This window comes from Ceratotherium simum, chromosome 9 (genome assembly GCF_057802395.1).
Source record: "Ceratotherium simum simum isolate JZ-2026a chromosome 9, ASM5780239v1, whole genome shotgun sequence".
Lineage (NCBI taxonomy): Eukaryota > Metazoa > Chordata > Mammalia > Perissodactyla > Rhinocerotidae > Ceratotherium > Ceratotherium simum.
Genome location: NC_141908.1, coordinates 13647075 through 13666417, shown reverse-complemented (window position 1 = coordinate 13666417; position 19343 = coordinate 13647075). Strand labels below are relative to the sequence as shown.

The following is a 19343-nucleotide window of genomic DNA, read 5'->3' as shown; positions in this document are numbered from 1 at the left end:
TTATAGTTAGTTGCTGCTCTGTTCTTTAGTAAGGAGTGATGTGCAAAGAGGTGTTACTGCAGTGTAGTGTTAAAAAAAAAACCTAATCATCTCCTCAAAAACAACAATAACAACATGATTCAGTGTTGAGAGTTTCTAGATTTGTTCTATCATTTGTTTAGCACATACTATGGACCAGACACAATATGAGGCACTTAGCGTATGCTATCTTATTCAATCATTGCTGGAACTCTTTGAAACAAATTGAAATACCAATTTTATATGAAGCAACTTATAGGGATTTTAAGTAAGATATTCAAAAATTTTGATCTGGCAAATAGAGCTATGATTCAAACTGAAAGCTCATTCCAAATTCATTATATCAAAATATTCTAGCAATTTCCATCAAGAGCCACAGTCTTCTCCTGCAACTATAGAAAGAGCAAATAGCTCACATGGGGATGAAGAAGCAAAGTCAGCCACATTGGCTGGCTTGACATCGGAATTGTTTCCAGCTAGGGGACAGAACATTAAAGACTAAAATGAGTCCATGAACAAATAGTGCAGAAGCGGTAATGAGGGTCAAAATAAAGAAAACAAAACTTCTTGCTGGTTGAGGGATCAAACATAGGGCTCAGAAGTCGTAGATGAGGAGGTGGCTAGCCCCAAAGATGATGAAGCAGAAGAGCAATGGGTAAAAGCAGAAATAAACTGAAAGAATACAAGATTTATTAAGATCCACAGACTTGTCTACAGAAGAATGCTTTGGGGATCATTGCATGTGTGTTGTGATGTTGGATTGATGCGTGGAAAAATATCATGCTTGGAAGAACACAATTAATAACTAAATGAACATTGAGAGAAATTGTCTTCCAGCTTCAATTAATTGAATGGATTTAGGTTATCATTCATATTATATTTCTGTTTCAAAATCAGCATGCCTTTTGTGTGTGTGTGTGTGTGTGTGTGTGTGTGAGGAAGATTGTCCCTGAGCTAATATCTGTTGCCAATCTTCCTCTTTTTGCTGAGAAAGATTGGCCCTGAGTTAACATTTGTGCCTATCCTCCTCTATTTTGTATGTGGGATGCTGCCACAGCATGGCTTGAGGAGCAGTGCATAGGTCTGTGCCTAGGATCCAAACCTGCGAACCCCGGGCTGCAGAAGCAGAGAGCATGAACTTAACCACTAAACCACCAGGCTGGCCCCTAGCATGTTTTTTTAAAGAGCTAGAGAGAGAACCATTTCGTAGATTTCTTTTGCAAAGTGGCCATATTTTTCAAACAAAGCAAATTTCTCTCTCTCAGTTATCTAAGAAAATCTGATTTATTAATTTATTTAAATAGATTTTGAGTTACAAAATAAATTAGTTTCCTGAAATGAACAACTCTAGTACCTGAAATTGAGAGGGTGCCATGAAAAATTTGTGACATATAGCCTTTCAAAATTATAGACAATCAAAATATTCCTGAAATTTGCAGCTACATGCTATCTCCTTGATAAGCAATATGACTTAACAATCCATGCCAATGTTAGCAGAAGGCTTGTAACAGGGATTTCAAAAACTCACTGAAACTTTTTACTGGTGAAAAATAATATAACATGGAGTGTTTTTCAGCCGTCATCATAGTAAGTCCAAATTTATTTTCTCAGAAGGAAGCAGTGCATGATCTGATGGATTTATAAAGTTGGAAAGACTGAAATGACTAGAATAGACATTTGGCAACTCACCCAATGCATCCTAAATCATCACTTCTGTTTGGAAGTTAACAACTTATCTTTCCTAATGTCCAGATTAATATCCAGCCATCTTCACTTTAAGAAGAATTGGGAGGTTGGCATTACAACTGAGTGGAATGTATAGGGAGCAAAACTGACTCAACAAGACATAGATCTGAGATTATTCTGACCAGCAGAGGTTATTGAAACTTGTTTTCCAAGACAATTTCTTTCTATATAAAACTATTTTTTAAACCTATGGGCCAATGTGCCTCGGTATATGTATAATTTAGGTTCATTTTGAGAGCACTTCTTGATAGTTTTAAGTTATATTTATGTCCAAGTGGTACAGATAATTGAAATGAGTACTTACAAAGTACTTAGTAAACACTTACTTAACAAAAACTATTATTTGTCATGGCGTTGATTAGTCAAAAATAGTCCATATAAGACGATGTCGCTAGGGTAGAAAGAGAGAATTTGAGATAAATAAAAATGGCTTGCCTATTTTGTCTAGGGAAAGCATAGACATCCACCCATGTGGAATGATTTAAGAGCTGATAAATAGATTCCTCCAGCTCTCTTCAGTTCACCAAGTGGCTAAAATTCTAAGCATTCATAGAATCATGGATTCATAGAATTGTATATTTTCGATAACCTTAGAGGTCTGTTAATCCACCTCCTTCATTTTAACAATGAGAAAATAGAGACTCAGAAAAGTGAAGTGAATTTTTATAGGTCATATAGCCAATCTGTAGCACAACAAAGCCATCAAATAAGTATCACCAACGTCTGTTATTGGATCTGTAAGTATATGGCAACAACAAAGCAGTTATTTGGTAAACAAGATCTGTTACACTCATTTCCCTCCCAAATGGCCAACATTACAAATGCTGTTCTCCACTCTTTGTCATTGAACCTTTTGTTACAATTTAACTCACTTTAAGTATATCCTACTTATACCACAAGATCTAACTAAAGTTCATCCTGGTTCATTTTTCTATTAGGCATTCCAGCTCTCTCAAGTACTCTCTTTCTTCCAAATATCTATATATATTTGGTGATGTCTCTCACTTCCTATTTACCAAATATTGCCAAATGACATTTCTTGAACCATCATCTTACAATTTTGTGTAACTACACTTATAAACCAGCCTTGGCTTTACAACAAAATTATAAGATACAAGGAGTTAAAGTATGTGTTTATTACTTCTTCATGATCCCATGCTAAACATAGAAAATGGAGGTCTAGAGATATGAAATTACTCTGGTTGTGATGTTGAGTTTGGATTGAAAGGGAGCAAAGGTGAGTGTAGGGGAGACCAAGTAGAAGATTCAATTTATCCACTTAATATATTTTATATCAACAGGTGATACATCCAACATAAATCAATATAAATTCTGGACAGATTAAGGAATTAAATGTAAATGAAACCATAAGGAACACATATAAGACTATACTCAAGCTAGGGAAGTCTTGCTAAGTATAAATGAAGAATACAATACTGGAAATGAAAAATTCACTAAAGGGACTCAAAAGCAGAGTAGAGGATACAGAAGAACGGGTCTGTGAGCAGGATGAAAGACTAGAAGAAATCACCCAAGATGAACAGACAAAAGAAAAAAGAGTTAAAAAGAGTGAGGACAGTCTAAGAGACCTCTAGGACAACATCAAGTGCACTAACATCTGTGTTAAAGGTGTCCCAGAAGGAGAAGAGCAAGACAAAGGGGCAGAGAATCTATTTCATGAAATAGTAGCTGAAAACTTCCCTAACCTGAGGAAGGAAACAGACATCCAGGTACAGGAAGCACAGAGAGCACCAAACAAGATAAACCCAAAGAGGCCCACACCAAGACACATCATAATCAAAATGTCCAGAATTAAAGATAAAGAGAGAATCCTAAAAGCCGCAAGAGAAAGACAAGTTACATACAAAGGAAACCCTATAATACGATCAGCTGACTTCTCAACAGAAACCTTACCGGCTAGAAGAGAGTGGCATGATATATTTAAAGTGCTAAAAGGAAAAAACCTACAGCCAAGAATACTCTACCTGGCAAGGATATCATTCAGAATGGAAGGAGAGATAAAGAGTTTCAGACAAGCAAAAATTAAAAGAGTTTATCACCAAGAAACCAGTCCTACAAGAAAAGCTAAAGGGACTTATTTAAGGGGGAAAAGAAGACCACAAATAGGAAAAAATTACCTATTTCCCTGATAAGAAGCTAACAGATACAAATGTAAAAAAAAGAGGTTGGATGTGATATCAAAAACATGACATGTGGGAGGAGGGGAGTAAAAGAGTAAAGCATTGAGAAAAAGATCAATCTAAAGAGACTATCAACTTAATATAGATTGTTATATATGTAGGTTATTAAATATATTATATATTATATACTGTATATATATTATATACCATTGTATATTATATACTATGAATCTCGTGGTAATCACAAACCAGAAACCTACAAAATAAACACAGAAAATTAAGACAAAGGAACCCAAACATAATACTAAAGAAAGCCATCAAACCACAAGGGAAGAGAGCAAGAGAAGAAGAAAGGAACAGAGAAGAACTACTAAAACACCCAGAAAAAAAGTAAAAAAATGGCAGTAAGTACATACTTATCAATAGCTACTTTAAATGTCAATGTTCTAAGTGCTCCAATCAAAAGGCATAGGGTGGCTGATTGAATAAAAAAACAAGACCCATATATATGCTGCATACAAGAGACACACTTCAGACCTAAAGACACTCACAAACTGAAAGTGAAGGATAGAAAAAGATACTCCATGCAAATAGCAATGAAAAGAAAGCTGGAGCAGCAATATTTTTACCAGACAAAATAGACTTTAAAACAAAAACTTAAAAAGAGACAAAGAAGGGCACTACATAAAGACCAAGGGAACAATCCAACAAGAGTATATAACACTTGTCAATATCTATGCACCCAACCTAGGTGCACCTAAATATATGAAGCAACTATCAACAGACATAAAAGGAGAAATAGACAGTAACACAATAACAGTAGGGGACTTGAACACTCCACTAAGACCAATGGATAGATCATCCAAATGGAAGATCAATAAGGAAATATTGGCCTTACATGACAAACTAGACCAGATGGACTTAGAAGATATATACAGAACATTCCATCCCAAAACCGAAGAATACACATTTTTTTCAAATGCACATGGAGCATTCTCCAGGATTGATCACGTATTAGGCCACAAAACAAGTCACCATAAATTTAAGAAAATTGAAATAATACCAAGCAACTTTTCTGACCACAATGGTATGAAACTAGAAATCAACCATAGTAAGAAAATCAGAAAAGCCACAAACAGGTGGAGAGTAAATAAAATGCTACTGAACAATGATTGGGTCAATGGAGAAATCAAAGGAGAAATCAAAAAACACCTGGAGACAAATGAAAATAAAAATACGACATGCCATTATTTATGGGATACACCAAAAGCAGTTCTAAGATGGAAGTTTATAGCAATACAGGCCTACCTCAACAAACAAGAAAAGTCTCAAATAAACAATCTAACGGTGCAACTAAAGAAACTGTAAAAAAAAGAACAAAAAAAAGCCAAAAATCAGTAGAAGGAAGAAAATAATAAAAATCAGAGCAGAAATAAATGAAATAGAGACCAAAAAAAGAAAAAAATCAATGAAACCAAGAGCTGGTTCTTTAAAAACAAAAACAAGATTGACAAACCTTTAGTTACACTCACCAAAAAAAAAGAAGTCTCAAATAAATAAAATCAGAAATGAAAGAGGAGAAATTACAACGGACACCTCAGAAATACAAAAGATTATACAAGAATACTATGAAAGGCTATACACCGACAAATTGGATAATCTGGAAGAAATGGATAAATTCTTAGAAATATACAACCTTCCAAAGCTGAATCAAGAAGAAATAGAGAATTTGAATAGACCAATTACCAGAAAGGATATTGAAACAGCAATAAAAAGCCTCCCCCCAAAATAAAAGTCTGGGGTCAAGCAGCTTCCCTGGCGAATTCCACCAAACATTCAAAGAAGACTTAATATCTAACCTTCTCAAACTCTTCTAAAAAATTGAAGAGGAGGGGAAGCTTCCTAACTCATCCTATGAAGCCAAAATTACCCTGATACCAAAACCAAACAAGGACAACACAAAAAAAGAAAATTACAGGCCACTATCTCTGATGAACACAGATGCAAAAATCCTCAACAAAATACTAGCACATCACATACAACAATACGTTAAAAAGATTATACACCATGATCAAGTGGGATTTAATCCGGGTATGCAAGGATGATTCAACATCCACAAATCAACCAATGTGATGCACCACATTAATAAAATGAAGAATAAAAATGACATGATCATCTCAATAGATGCAAAGAAAGAATTTGAGAAGATATAGCATCCAGTTATCATAAAAACTCTGAATAAAATAGATATAGAAGGAAAGCACCCCATCATAATAAAGGCCGTATATGACAAATCGACAGCTAGTATCATTCTCAATGGTGAAACACTGAAAGCTATCCCTCTAAGAACAGGAACCAAACAAGGATGCCCACTGTCACCACTCCTATTTAACATAGCATTGGAAGTCCTGGCCAGAGCAATTAGGCATGAAAAAGAAATCAAGGGATCTAAATAGGACAGGAAGAAGTGAAACTGTCACTATTTGCAGATAAGATGATTTTATATATAGAAAACCCTAAAGAATCCACCAAAAAACTTTTAGAAATAATAAATGAATATGGCAAAGTTGCAGGATACAAAATCAACATACAAAAATCAGTTGCATTTCTATACACTAACAACAAAGTAGCGGAAAGAGAAATTAAGAATACAATCCTGTTTACAATTGCAACAAAAAGAATAAAATACCTAGAAATAAAGTTAACCAAAGAGGTGAAAGATCTGTATGCTGAAAATTATAAAACACTGTTGAAAGAAGTTGAAGAAGACACAAAGAAATGGAAAGATATTCCATGCTCTTGGATTGGAAGAATTAACATAGTTAAAATGTCCGTGCTTCATAAAGCAATCTGTAGATTCAACACAATCCCTATCAAAGTCCCAACAATATTTTTCACAGAAATAGAACAAAGAATCCTAAAATTTATATGTAACAACAAAAGACCCCAAATAGCCAAAGGAATCCTGAGAAAAAAGAACAAAGCTGAAGTTATCACACTCTCTCATTTCAAAATATACTACAAAACTATAGTAACCAAAACAGCAGGGTACCAGCACAAAAACAGACACACAGATCAATGGAACAGAATCCAAAGCCTTGAAATAAACCTACACATCTATGGACAGCTGATTTTTGACAAGAGAGCCAAGAACATACAATGGAGAAAAGAAGGTCTCTTCCACAAATGGTGTTGGAAAACTGGACAGCTACATGCAAAAGAATGAAAGTAGACAATTACCTTACACCATACACAAAAATTAAATCAAAATGGATTAAATACTTGAATGTAGGACCTAAAACCATGAAACTTCTAGTAGAAAACAGTACACTCTTCAACATCGGTCTTAGCAACATATTTTCAATTACCATGTCTGATAAGGCAAGAAAAACAATAGAAAAAATATACAAATGGGACTAGATAAAACTGAAAAGCTTCTGCACAACAAAGGAAACCATCAATAAAACGAAAAGAGAACCTAACAATTGGGAGAATATATTTGCAAACCATATATCTGATAAGGTGTTAATCTCCAAAATATATAAAGAACATGTACATCTCAACAACAAAAAAACTAACAACCCAATTAAAAAGTGGGCAAAAGACCTGAACAGACATTTCTGCAAAGAAGATATACAGATGGCTAGCAGGCACATGAAAAGATGCTCAACATCATTACCTATCAGAGAAACGCAATCAAAACTACAATGAGATATCACCTCACTCCTGTCAGAATGGCTATAATTAACAAGACAGAAAACAAGTGTTGGAGAAGATGTGGAGAGAAGGGAACTCTCATACACTGCTGGTGGGAGTGCAAACTGGTGCAGTCACTATGGAAAACAGTATGGAGATTCCTCAAAAAATTAAGAATAGAACTACCATATGATCCAGCTGTTCCACTGCTTGATATTTATCCAAAGAACATGAACACATGCATGCTAAAGATACATGCACCCCTGTGTTCATTGCAGCACTATTCACAATAGCCAAGACTTGGAAGCAACATAAGTGCCCATCAAGGGACGAATGGATGAAGAAGATGTGGTATATATACAGTGGAATACTACTCAGCCATAAGAAACAATGAAATCTAGCCACTTGTGACAGCATGGATGCACATTGAGGGTATCATTCTAAGTGAAATAAGTCAGTGGGAGAAGGTCAAATACCGTATGATGTCACTCATAAGTAGAAGATAAAAGCAACAAAAAAACACATAGAGACAGAGATTGCACTGTTGTTTACCAGAAGAGAAGGGGGGAGGGAGGAGTGTGAAAGGGATGATTAGGCACATGTGTGTGGTGATGGAATGTAATTGGTCTTTAGGTGGCGAACATGATGTAATCTATGCAGAAATCGACATATAATGATGTACACCTGAAATTTATATAATGTTCTAAACCAATGTTACCACAATAAAAAAAAAAAGAAAAAAAGACAATTGGATGATTTTATGAGATAAATGCTTTCATTCTTCTTTGACTTCCCAATTTCTGGACTCCATAAAGACCACTCTGGTTTGAATGAATTCTTCATTTAGGCAATAACACAATTTATTTTGTCACAACCATCTTTAGCTACATTTCACATATCTAATGACCTGGATTAGAATTTATATTTACCGTATTCTCATCACTTATTCATTTGCAAACCATCTTAGGTTGAGTTTCTTTCCTGGGTGATTAATAATGTAGGTATGTTGCTGAATTTTTGCTATGTTTTTGCTAAGAGAGCAAATTTTTCAACGTATTGAGAACGGTTTACCAATTAGATACCAACCCCTACTCCTCTTCCTAACTTATCCTCCACCTGGAGCAAGGATAAATCTGAGACTCAAGCAAGAGTGAGTCTCCTGGATATTGTCAAATGGATTAAGTATGTGGAAATGATCCTTTAAGATACTAACAATGAACCTCATGTGTGAAAGGCAATATATATTAGACAAAATGTTAAGAACTTCAAGTTAAATATTTCCTTTACCTACCATTTGGTAGCTATATAACCTTAAGTAGCTTAATTAAACTTTCTAAGTCTCCGTTGACTCATCCACAAAGTAGGAGTAATAACACCTCCCTCAAGGGGCTGTTATAAAGGTTAAATCACATAAAAACTATAAAGCATCTAACACAATACCTGCTGCATCGCATCATCATCATTTTGAATTCTTAAACCTGTTATAACTGTATAATTAGATAGACAAATTGGTCAAAACTGGTATGAGTAATTGAAAATTTAATTTTGGGATATTTGAGAACTTGATATTTAGATGAATATGGATATCGCTTTACACTATATATTGTATAGAAATTCCCAGTAGGTTAATAAAAAGTTTCATCATTTGTTTTCTGGAGGAAAAAAAGTGAGCATTGAAAAATGTGTGCTTAAGGAAGTCAGATATTAGATAAACAGGTCTCTTGAGCAACTTTCACAAAATGGTGTCACATTCTGACAGAGAAAAACATGCTTCCCTGTAGTCTGGACGTGTATGTCAGAGAATCTTAGCTGCTGCATTGGTATATTTTCTTATCTCTCCATGCCATTTTTAATCACGTGAAGTCTGCTACAATATTGAGTTATACTTTGGATCACAAAGTACAAAATAGAACATATAAAATACAGACAGCCCAGAAAAAGTGGAACTACAGTCTTCCACAGCGAGATTCGTCTTTTTTATAGGTTTCTGGAAAGCATGCTGTAAATTTTCCCAGTAACTAGCCACTGGAGTCATATCTCCAAGCAGTATTTACAGAGTAAAAGGTAATGCATGGCAGTTAGAGTCTCCATGAAGGATAACTATTCTGTTATCTCCACACAATAGAGTGTTTGCACTATGAGGGTAATCAAATTGCTACTACATTTGGGAGGCAATGGTGAGCAAGAGCATTAGAACATCAGACAGAATATCAACGATTCCATAATATGTTTCACAGTGGAGGAAGTGTGATAAGATCATACAAGGAGATAGCTAATTTGCCATGGCAATGGGAGCTGTCAGTCGATGAGGGAATGAGTGGAAGGAGGATGATTTAGGGTCAAATCAACAAAGGTTGTATTGCATTCCAATGTGATTTGTTCATACCAAAGAAACTTGGTTCTTCTCGTGTTCCTGATGCAAAACAAGTTACAGTTCAGAGCCAGACACAAAAGGAAAATCTGCCCTGAATAAAATTTTAACTTTTCTAAAAAATGCCAAAATGCATCTTACTATAAGGGGAAGTAAGAAGACATTTCATATTTCAAAATATAGGTAATGTACAGATCTACCAAAAAATTAGTATCTGTGGACTCAATAATCTATTAAGTAACTGGAATGTTGTGATGTAATCAGAACCACATTGATGAGGCCATTTGATGCAGTAATTATAATTCTTACAGTGGATTCTCTGGCATGTCTCCAGCCTGCAAGGATAGTAATCTAACGTTGCCATATAACTTGCCATCCTTTTACTTTTTTCCTACACTGCTCTACTGCCTGGCAAATGTTAACCATTCTTCAAGACCCAGTCCATGTGTCATCTCCTCCATCACACCTCAAGATGCACTAATCACCTCCTCTGTGCTTCTGTAACACCCACCCACACATGTCCATGTCTATATCTCTCATGATACTGTAATTCTTTAAGGACCAGAATGACCATATTCATCAGTACCAGCCCAATGCCCACAGGATCTTTAACAAACGCTATGCTAATAATTAAAAGCTATTTGGTATTAAAAATTTTATAAGTTTCAAACGGCTGTCAAATGACTGAGTGAAATTTTAAAAATCTGAATCAGAATGATAGAGCCCTCCAAGATCTGTTCAGGATCTAGGTATCACTCACTTTGACTTCCGTCCGTTCTGCCCAGCCACCCAGGGAGGGAGTTCTGGCTCCAGGCCCTGTGCCGTCCCAGGTAGTCTTGGAAAGCTGTAGGTGATGATGAGTATGTCAGAAAGCACACAGGACAGGAGAAAGGGATGGCCTAGGAAAGATAAACAAGACAAACAATGGGAGGAGAAGGTGACAAGAAGGAAAAACTTTTGGATGAGAAGTCCAAGTGAATCTGCAACAGTAGCTGAAGTAAATTTAAACAAAACACAGTCAAATCCTGTTAGAATGTTAAAATATACAGTGTAGGAGACAAGTAAAGACAATGGAAATAAATAATTGCTATTTTTAAAATTAGGATGACATGGTATGCACCAGCTCTTGCTTGTTCTTTCAGGAAATGCCTCCTGGCCTAGTACGTAGTACAAACATAATGAAAGATGGTTTACATCTTTTCTTCTCATGTGGAAGAACCAGTGAATCATGGAAAGTATGTGAGTTTTGGAGTCAAATGAGAATTTGATTTCTAGCTCTAGTAGCAAAATGACTATAGGAAATTTGCCTATCTTCTCTCATCTTCACTTGAAAAATCTTCAAATTGAGAATTTGTTAATATCTAGCTCCGGAAGCTGTGTAAGGACTCAATGAGATGTTATGTGAAAGTAGCCTAGCACAATGCTGGCATGTGTCCTAGACTCAACAATTTCTGCCTTCATCACTCACTTTTTTCTTTTCTTTTTTCTTCACTTCATCTATTGAAATATGTATGTATTTATTTATTTATTTTACTAACTTGGTATTTGAACATGGTTCAGGAAAATTAATGATTAAAATTGTTGTCTACCTAAGTAGATGTGCTGGATCTCAAAGCTTTCTGAAATAAACCTGTTTGTATTAAATTATGAGAAAAAAATTAGTGGCTCACGAAGTTGAGCCTACAGGAGGATTACAGTAAATGTGTGTTGACTGGTTTATTGATATGGGTTGGTTTAAACAACACATCAGACATTTGAGGTACATAAAATATGTGATTATTGGTACTCATATAACTTCTATATTGAAGCAGTCCCTTAATAGTCACTTTGTTATTTCCATACATCTTTTATACATTTCACTTGGAAGCCTCAAGTCTTAAGAAAATCCTTTAAAGATTTCCAAGGCTAAACACATAATCTCCTCAAAACAGTGCCAATTTCCAAGTTATCTACAAAAGCTTTACAAATTGTTCCATTTTCCCATATTTGACATTGTGGCATAATCTTTATCTCCTTCTTCCTTTTTTCCCAGTTCTAATTTACTTTTTCTCCTTAATAACTTTCTCTAATTCACCTTCTCTTCTCCAATCAATGATCACTAGTAGCTCAGTCCTTAGCACTCTTGTTTTTTTTACATTTTTCTATCATTTCTTAATTCACACCACTTACCAAATATTTGTTTACTGTTTCTTATGTGTCAGACACTCTTCTGGCTGTTGAGGAAACAACAAAAAATAAGATAGACATGATTCCTGCAGTCATGGAATTATACTGAAATGTAAGATTGTAGTGGGAGGAGAAGGACATAAGATAATGCCAAATTCTGGTACATGCTATAAAAAAAATAAGATAGAGAGTAGTGGAGGTGAGGGAGATAGCGGAGCTATGCAATACAGATGGAACAAGGAAAAGTCTTTGAGGAGATGAGTTTTGAGCTGAGATCTGAAGAGAAAGGGCCAAGAGGAAATCACTAGGCTAGATGAGGTTGGAGTTAAGGGATTTATCCTTCTGGTTCTTTCTCACTGAGGTAACCCCAGGCTGGCTAGGAATCCCTGTCTCCCTTTACCTCTTCATGGCTAATGGTGACAGCTCAGATGCTGCTACCACCTCCAGATTCTTGAATTACCTCTTGTGGTTTCCCCACTCCTCACCCATACCTTTGTAATTAGTCCCTTTGTAAATAAAAGCTCTTCAAATTATCCTAATTTGAGTGTACCATCTGTTTCCTTCTGGCTCCCTGACTGATACAGTAATTTGTACTGAAATGGCCTCAGGAAAAAGGCCCACCAAATTGGAGTCTGGTGTTGTGTTAATGATATACTTGAGTAATGCAGGAAACCTCCTGGCTGGGTGAGGGAGGAGGTAAATGGGACACAGGTGGGACACAGGTAATCCATGATATGTGACGACATTGTCACTGGTGACAGCATGAGATGAAATGCAGATGGAGAGGAAAGCCTGGGGAAATCAAAGATCTGAGTCACTTAGCTGCTATCACAACAATAGTGATTATGGAATCACCTGGATTCTCCTATTATACCTTAAGAATGTACATTAGGAAAAAAGAATATAAGAGCTATGAATACAAATTAAGAACACAGAAAAACACAAGGTCATTATGGCAGCTTCAAATCATTTTCTGTAATTGCAAAACAAATATGGCTGAGGCCCAGGCTCTGGATCTGTTTGGAAGGTGTGCCAACTTGCACTGCCATTTCAATACTCAACTACACCATGTTTCTCAGGCTAAAGTGGGAAGACCAGTGACTAAAGGATGGGACATTGACCCATGAGATACGATCACTTAGGCATACATGGACAGGGATGAAACCTTACATCGCAGAATATCCTTTTTCTATGGAGGTAGCCCTCTTCTGCCTAAAAGGCTTTAAATGACACATGTTTTTTGCTGATTCTCCTCAGGACTTAGCACCACTCATTGCCTCCAGACCTACATGAAACTTACAGAGAAGTAAGCCAAATAGTTTACAATCCAAAGAGTTAAAAAAAAATCTTGCTAATCAGTATTGGCAGGAACCTAGGGGATATGGGGGAAGTGGATCCACACACACTTGTGGTGTGTGTGGATAGGAAGTGATATAACACCTGTAGGTGTTATATCAAGAGAGAAAATATAAAACTCAGTGAGGTCAAATCCATTCATATTGATGGAAGTACCCAATATTTGAGAAGTAACGGGTTGACTTAAGGGCCTGAGAATGGCACTAAGTTGGTGGTACAGACTGAATGTTTGTGTCCCCCCCAAAATACATGTTGAAACCCTACCCTTCAATGTGATAATATTAGGAGGTGGGGCTTTGGGAAAATAATTAGGATTAGGTGATTAGGTCATGAGGGTGGAGCCCTCATGAATGGGATTAGTGCCCTTATAAAATAGATCACGGGGGGCTGGCCTGGTGTCATAGCAGTTAAGTGAGCAGGCTCTGCTTTAGCAGCTGGGGCTTCATGGGTTTGGATCCTGGGCATGCACCAACACACTGCTTGTCAAGCCATGCTGTGGTGGCATCCCGTATAAAGTAGAGGAAGATGGGCATGATGTTAGCCCAGGGCCAATCTTCCTCACAAAATAAATAAATATATAAAAGAGATCACAGAGTTCCCTTGCCCTTTACACCATATGAGGACACAGCGAAAAGTTAGCAGTCTGCAACCTGGAATCAGGTTGCAGATTCACCAGAATCTGACAATACTGGCACCCTGATATTGGACTTCTCAACTTCCAGATTTGTGAGAAAAAAATGTTTGATATTTAAGACACCCAGTCTATGATATTTTTGTTATACTAGTCCAAATGGGCTAAAATATTTGGATATTAGTTGGCCTACAGTTAATGGGGTCAATATGCTAGAATTTACTTGGTATACTATATGGGATGAATTCCAAAGTTTCAGATAAATGGGAATGTTGGAATTGATTTATTGTGTGAAAGGCTCAGAAAAACAGGCCTTGCAACAAGACATTAAGGCTCAAAGAAATCAGTGGTGTGGGGGCAAACCAGAGGAATGGAATGGTATAAAGACTGTTTTAATTTATAAGGATTTGTTGTGATGACGTTTATCAGGAAGAGTCCAGAAATGAAATAGATGGGCAACCTTATAAGGTGTTGCTTGTAATATATGGGGGAGGCGAGGGAAAAAAAATCAACATCAACTGAGAAAAAGCTTAACTTGAATTTCCCAAGTGGAGAGTTATCGTCTTTTACCTATTCTCAAAACTAAGCTAGTTCTCTGTTCTGAAGTCTCTTTACTAAGAGAATGGTCAGGGTCCTTTGAGGAAGGCACTGTAAGATATATATATCTCAGACAACAGGTAATGGCAGAGACATATATATATATGTCTATATACATAGACATATACAGACATATATATCTCTCTCTCTCTGACTGTTGAGGTCAAAAACATGAAAGCCGAGGACTTACTACTGTGTTAAGCTGTCACTTCCCAAGAAAGAGAAGTGGGAATAAAGTGATACTTTATGTAATTATTGTCATTATTGTCAAAACTCCCTCCCTCTTGGGAGTTTTGATTCGTTGACATAACATGGATATACATATAAATATCCTTCACCATAATTCTTTAAATAGACAAAGATGTCAATTCTTTCTACAGTCATCATACAGAGATTATAAAACATTAAATAATCCAAAATGCAACAAAAGTAGTTTTGCTCCCAGCAATGATGGACTAGCTTGTTTTAGACCATCTTTCCATCTGAAAATAAGTAGATAGGTAACATAAAATACCAAAATACTTTTGAAGCCACTGAAAATCTTTCGAAGCAGTTAGGACTTTTGCTTCTGAGGGCTAAGAGTCCAGAGAAGTGAGCTAGACATTTGGAGCCACTCATCTCTCAAGGCATCTACCAATTTGAAAGGAGTGGCTGAGAGACTAGAAACTATGCAGAGTTTAGAGAATTATAGGGCTGGAAGAACAAAAGCTGGATTCAGGGCTGGCAAAGGAAGAACGGCCCTAGTAAGCACACCAGAATTTTAGTGGTGACCCCAAAGGACTGTTTCCTAAAAGTAAGATAACAGAAATTGACAAGCCCTTAAAGAAACTGAGGCCCAGCTTTCAAACACTTCAATTCCTGATTAGATTAAGACTAATATATTAGAGAACATAGATACAGACCCATGTATGTATGAACAAATGATTTATGAAAAAGATGGCACTGGACAGCAGTCAGCAAAGCATGATATTTTTAATAAATGACAATGGTTTCATTGAATATTCATGAGAAAAAAATGATATTGACTCCTAACTATACCATACACTAAAATTAATTCCAGATAGGGTGTACATCTAAATGTGAAAAATAAAACAAGAAAATTTCTAAAAGATAATTTAGGAAAATATGTCTATAATCTTGAGTTAGGAAAAGATTTCTTCAACAAGACAAAAAAACTATAAATGAAAAGATTAATAAATTGGACAATATTAAAATAAAGAAGTCCTTTCTATTTATAAACACTAAGAGAGTAAAAAGATAAGGTACAAGGTTGAAGTATTTGTAATATATGTGACAAATATATTATTTGCATAATCAATTAAAGACTCCTATAAATCAGTAAGAAAATAAAATCAGACAACCCAATAGAAAAAAGGCAAGAAGCATAAACAGGCATATATAATGGCCAATAAACTTATAATAAAGAGTTACACCTTATTAACAACAGAGAAATGAAAATTAAAACCACAATGAGATACCTCTACTTACCCATCAGAATGGCTAAAAAAAAAAAAAAAAAAAGATGGAGATTCCAAGTCTGGGAAAGGATACGAGAATTAGACTCCTCATGTGCTGTTGATAACAATATAAATTGGTGCAAACATCTGGCAGTATCTACTCAAGTTGGATATGTTTATATCCTTTGATTCAGCAACTCTACTCTGGCATATGCCCAACAGAAATTCATTCATGTGTACATGAAATGACATGCATGAGAATGTTCATAGTGGTTTTATTCATAATAGCCCTAGTACAGGTTGAATTGTGTCCCCCCAAAAAATGTGTTGAAGTCCTACACCACAGTATCTCAGAATATTACCTTGTTTGAAAATTGGGTTGTTGAATGTATAAGTAGCTAAATTAAGATGGGGTCATACTGGGGTAGGGTGGGTCCTTAAGTCAATATGGCTGATGTCCTTATGAGAAGAGGCACACAGGGAGAAAATGGCCAGGTGATGATAGAAGCAGAGGTTGGAGAAATGCATTTACAAGCCAAGGAAAGCCAAGGATTACTGGCAAACATCAGAAGCTACAAGAAGCAAGGAAGGCTTTTCTTCTACAGGTTTCAGAGGGAATGTGCCCCTGCCAGCACCTTGATTTCAGACTTCTAGACTCTTGAACTGTGGGCAATAAATTTCTATTGTTTTAAACCACCCAGTTTGTGGTTATTTTTTACAGAAGCCCCAGGAATCTAATTTAAGCTGTGAAGTGGAAACAATCCAAATATCCATCAAGAAAAAAATAGATAAATACATCATGTCATATTCACAAAATGGAACAGTATCCAAAAGTAAAAATAAATGAAACACTGCTACATGCAAAAACAACCATAAATTTGAGTGAAAAAGCCAAATACAAGATAGTATATACTGTATAATTCCATTTATTTAAATTTCCATAAGAGCCAAATAAATCAATAGTGTTAAATGTCCAGATATAATGATTACATTAGGAGATGAAAGAGGGTATAATATTTAAGAAAGGGCACAAGGGTGACTGACATCTGATGTTTCATTTTTTAACCTGGATAATGATTATATACATATACACTCACTTTGTGATAATTCATTGTACACTTTGTTTATACATTTGTATATTTGTTATAATTCAGTAATAGATTAGTAAATAAACTCATAGAATCTTTGAAATGTCATTCACTAAAGAAAAGAAATAAAAAGCTTGACAAGAAGAAAGATAAATGGATTAAATTATCTAATTCCTGAGAATTTTTCCCTTGTGATGCTGCAACTGATATTAAACAGTCATACTATTGAAGTAACAGAGAATAATCAGTTTGGGGTCAGAAACAAAGTCTTTGTTGGCTAGTCCATCCCCTGTTCATACCACACACAGTTCCTACTCCGCAGTCTAAATGAAGTACTGCCCTCAGAGGTTATGGTTCTTTCGACGTGTGGTGTATCCAGCTGAGCTACATTCTGGTCTCTTACTTACCCAAGAAAAGCAGAGGTTACAACAATTTAAACTTGAACCATTGAAATCATTCATGAGTTTGGTAAAAATTGTCTCTAAATAAAATATTTTGTAGATACAACTCAAAAAGCCCTGAAAGGATTAAGAAGTCCTCTCAACGACTGTGAGGCAGTAAGTTCTGAGCATGTTGAGGGCGTCAGTTATTGGGTTGTGGTTAAGAGAACGGAATCTACAGCCCATTTTCTTTAGGTTTGGATTCCTGCTTCACCACTCAATACCTGTGTGAATTCAGGTAAGCTACTTAATCTTAGAGTGTCTTAATATGAAAAATCCTCCTGACAAAACTATGAACTAGGTAATTTTATCCTCATTTTACAAAGGAGAAGATTTAGGCTAAGGCAGCTTAAGTAAGGCTGATTAGTTCACATAGCAAATTGTGTTGATACAGTTGAGATTTAATCCCAGAGCAATTTGAATCTGAAATGTGACCTTTCTACATTGTCATGATGGGTACAGCTCAGATATTACCTCCTACGATATGCTTTCCCTTGACCACGCAAATCTAAACCCCCTAAGTACTGTGCACACTTCTGTATGGTACTCGTCATGATATTTTGTTATTTATCTGTGACCATTTGTGACAGATATCAACATTATTCTGTAAACCCCAGTAAACCAGGAAATCCTGCAGGGTAGAGAACTTTTATATCTACATCTCCAATGTCCAGCAGTGTGCCTGCACAAAATTATGAAAAAAGATGGAAAAATTGAATATACTCAAATAAGTTATCAGATGTTTAGAAATCAAAACATATATTTTTTGAATCTGAAACATATTACTCTTGTCATTATGCTATGTTTCTAGGAGGTCTATGAACTAGCCCCTGATATGTGAAAATATTTTTGTCTCTGGTGAGAATTTGATTTTATGGTACCTTCTGTTTCAGACTGATGACTCATTGGAAGAAATGATTGGCCAAAATTTTCACAAATGCCCAGCAAATCCCAAGAACAAAATAATCTATGGAGAACTAAATGGTACACTTGCATATTTAAAAAAAAAATCTTTAAGAAATAGGGAAAATATGAAATGTATATTTTTTAAGCTGTTGTGGAAAGGAGTTTGGCTTCTAATCTAGTCTGTTTATGAAGTAATCAAAGATACTTTTTTGATGTCAATAGTGTTGGAATTGTAAAGAATTTCAAATATGAGGGAAAGGTGTTTGTATATTCAAAAGAAATGAAGGGGCTAATCCTGGAATGCCATTTAGTTCTGCCTTGTTAGTGGTTCCTAATCAACACATTCGCTTAGTTTTTAATCTATAATTTGGTTTCTTTACAACAGATTCTAATTTCCAAAATAATGAAAAAATCCTTGATAATGTTTTCCACCTTTCAGCTCTCATCACTACAATACAGAATATTCCTCCAAATTTTCTGTAACTGTATGCTTTGAAAATACCTAGGTATTTTAGCCACTTAGTTGACTATGTATGTCTGTGTTTGGAATCAGTTGTAATGCTAGTAATTATGGTATAATAATTAGTAGGATTAAAAAAAAGAATTGGTCATCTCTACTTAGTGTTGACTTAATTGAGAAAACTTCTAGGAGGATATCCATTAATCCACCAAAAATCATTTTGAGAAAAATAAAATTAAATAAAAAGATTCTAAGATCACGTTAGTTACT

The 19343-nt window shown here is 35.6% G+C and overlaps 1 long non-coding RNA gene across 4 annotated transcripts in view; it reads right to left on the bottom strand.

The window, feature by feature from the left end:
• LOC147916238 (uncharacterized) overlaps positions 1 to 19343 on the bottom strand; it is a 164828-nt gene that overhangs the window by 128819 nt on the left and 16666 nt on the right. For all 4 annotated transcript variants that reach the window (XR_015553163.1, XR_015553162.1, XR_015553164.1 and 1 more), the window contains 2 exons: positions 12142 to 12185; positions 10733 to 10871 (listed from right to left, as the gene is read on the bottom strand). This is a non-coding gene — a long non-coding RNA (uncharacterized LOC147916238). The remainder of the gene's footprint in view (positions 1 to 10732; positions 10872 to 12141; positions 12186 to 19343) is intronic.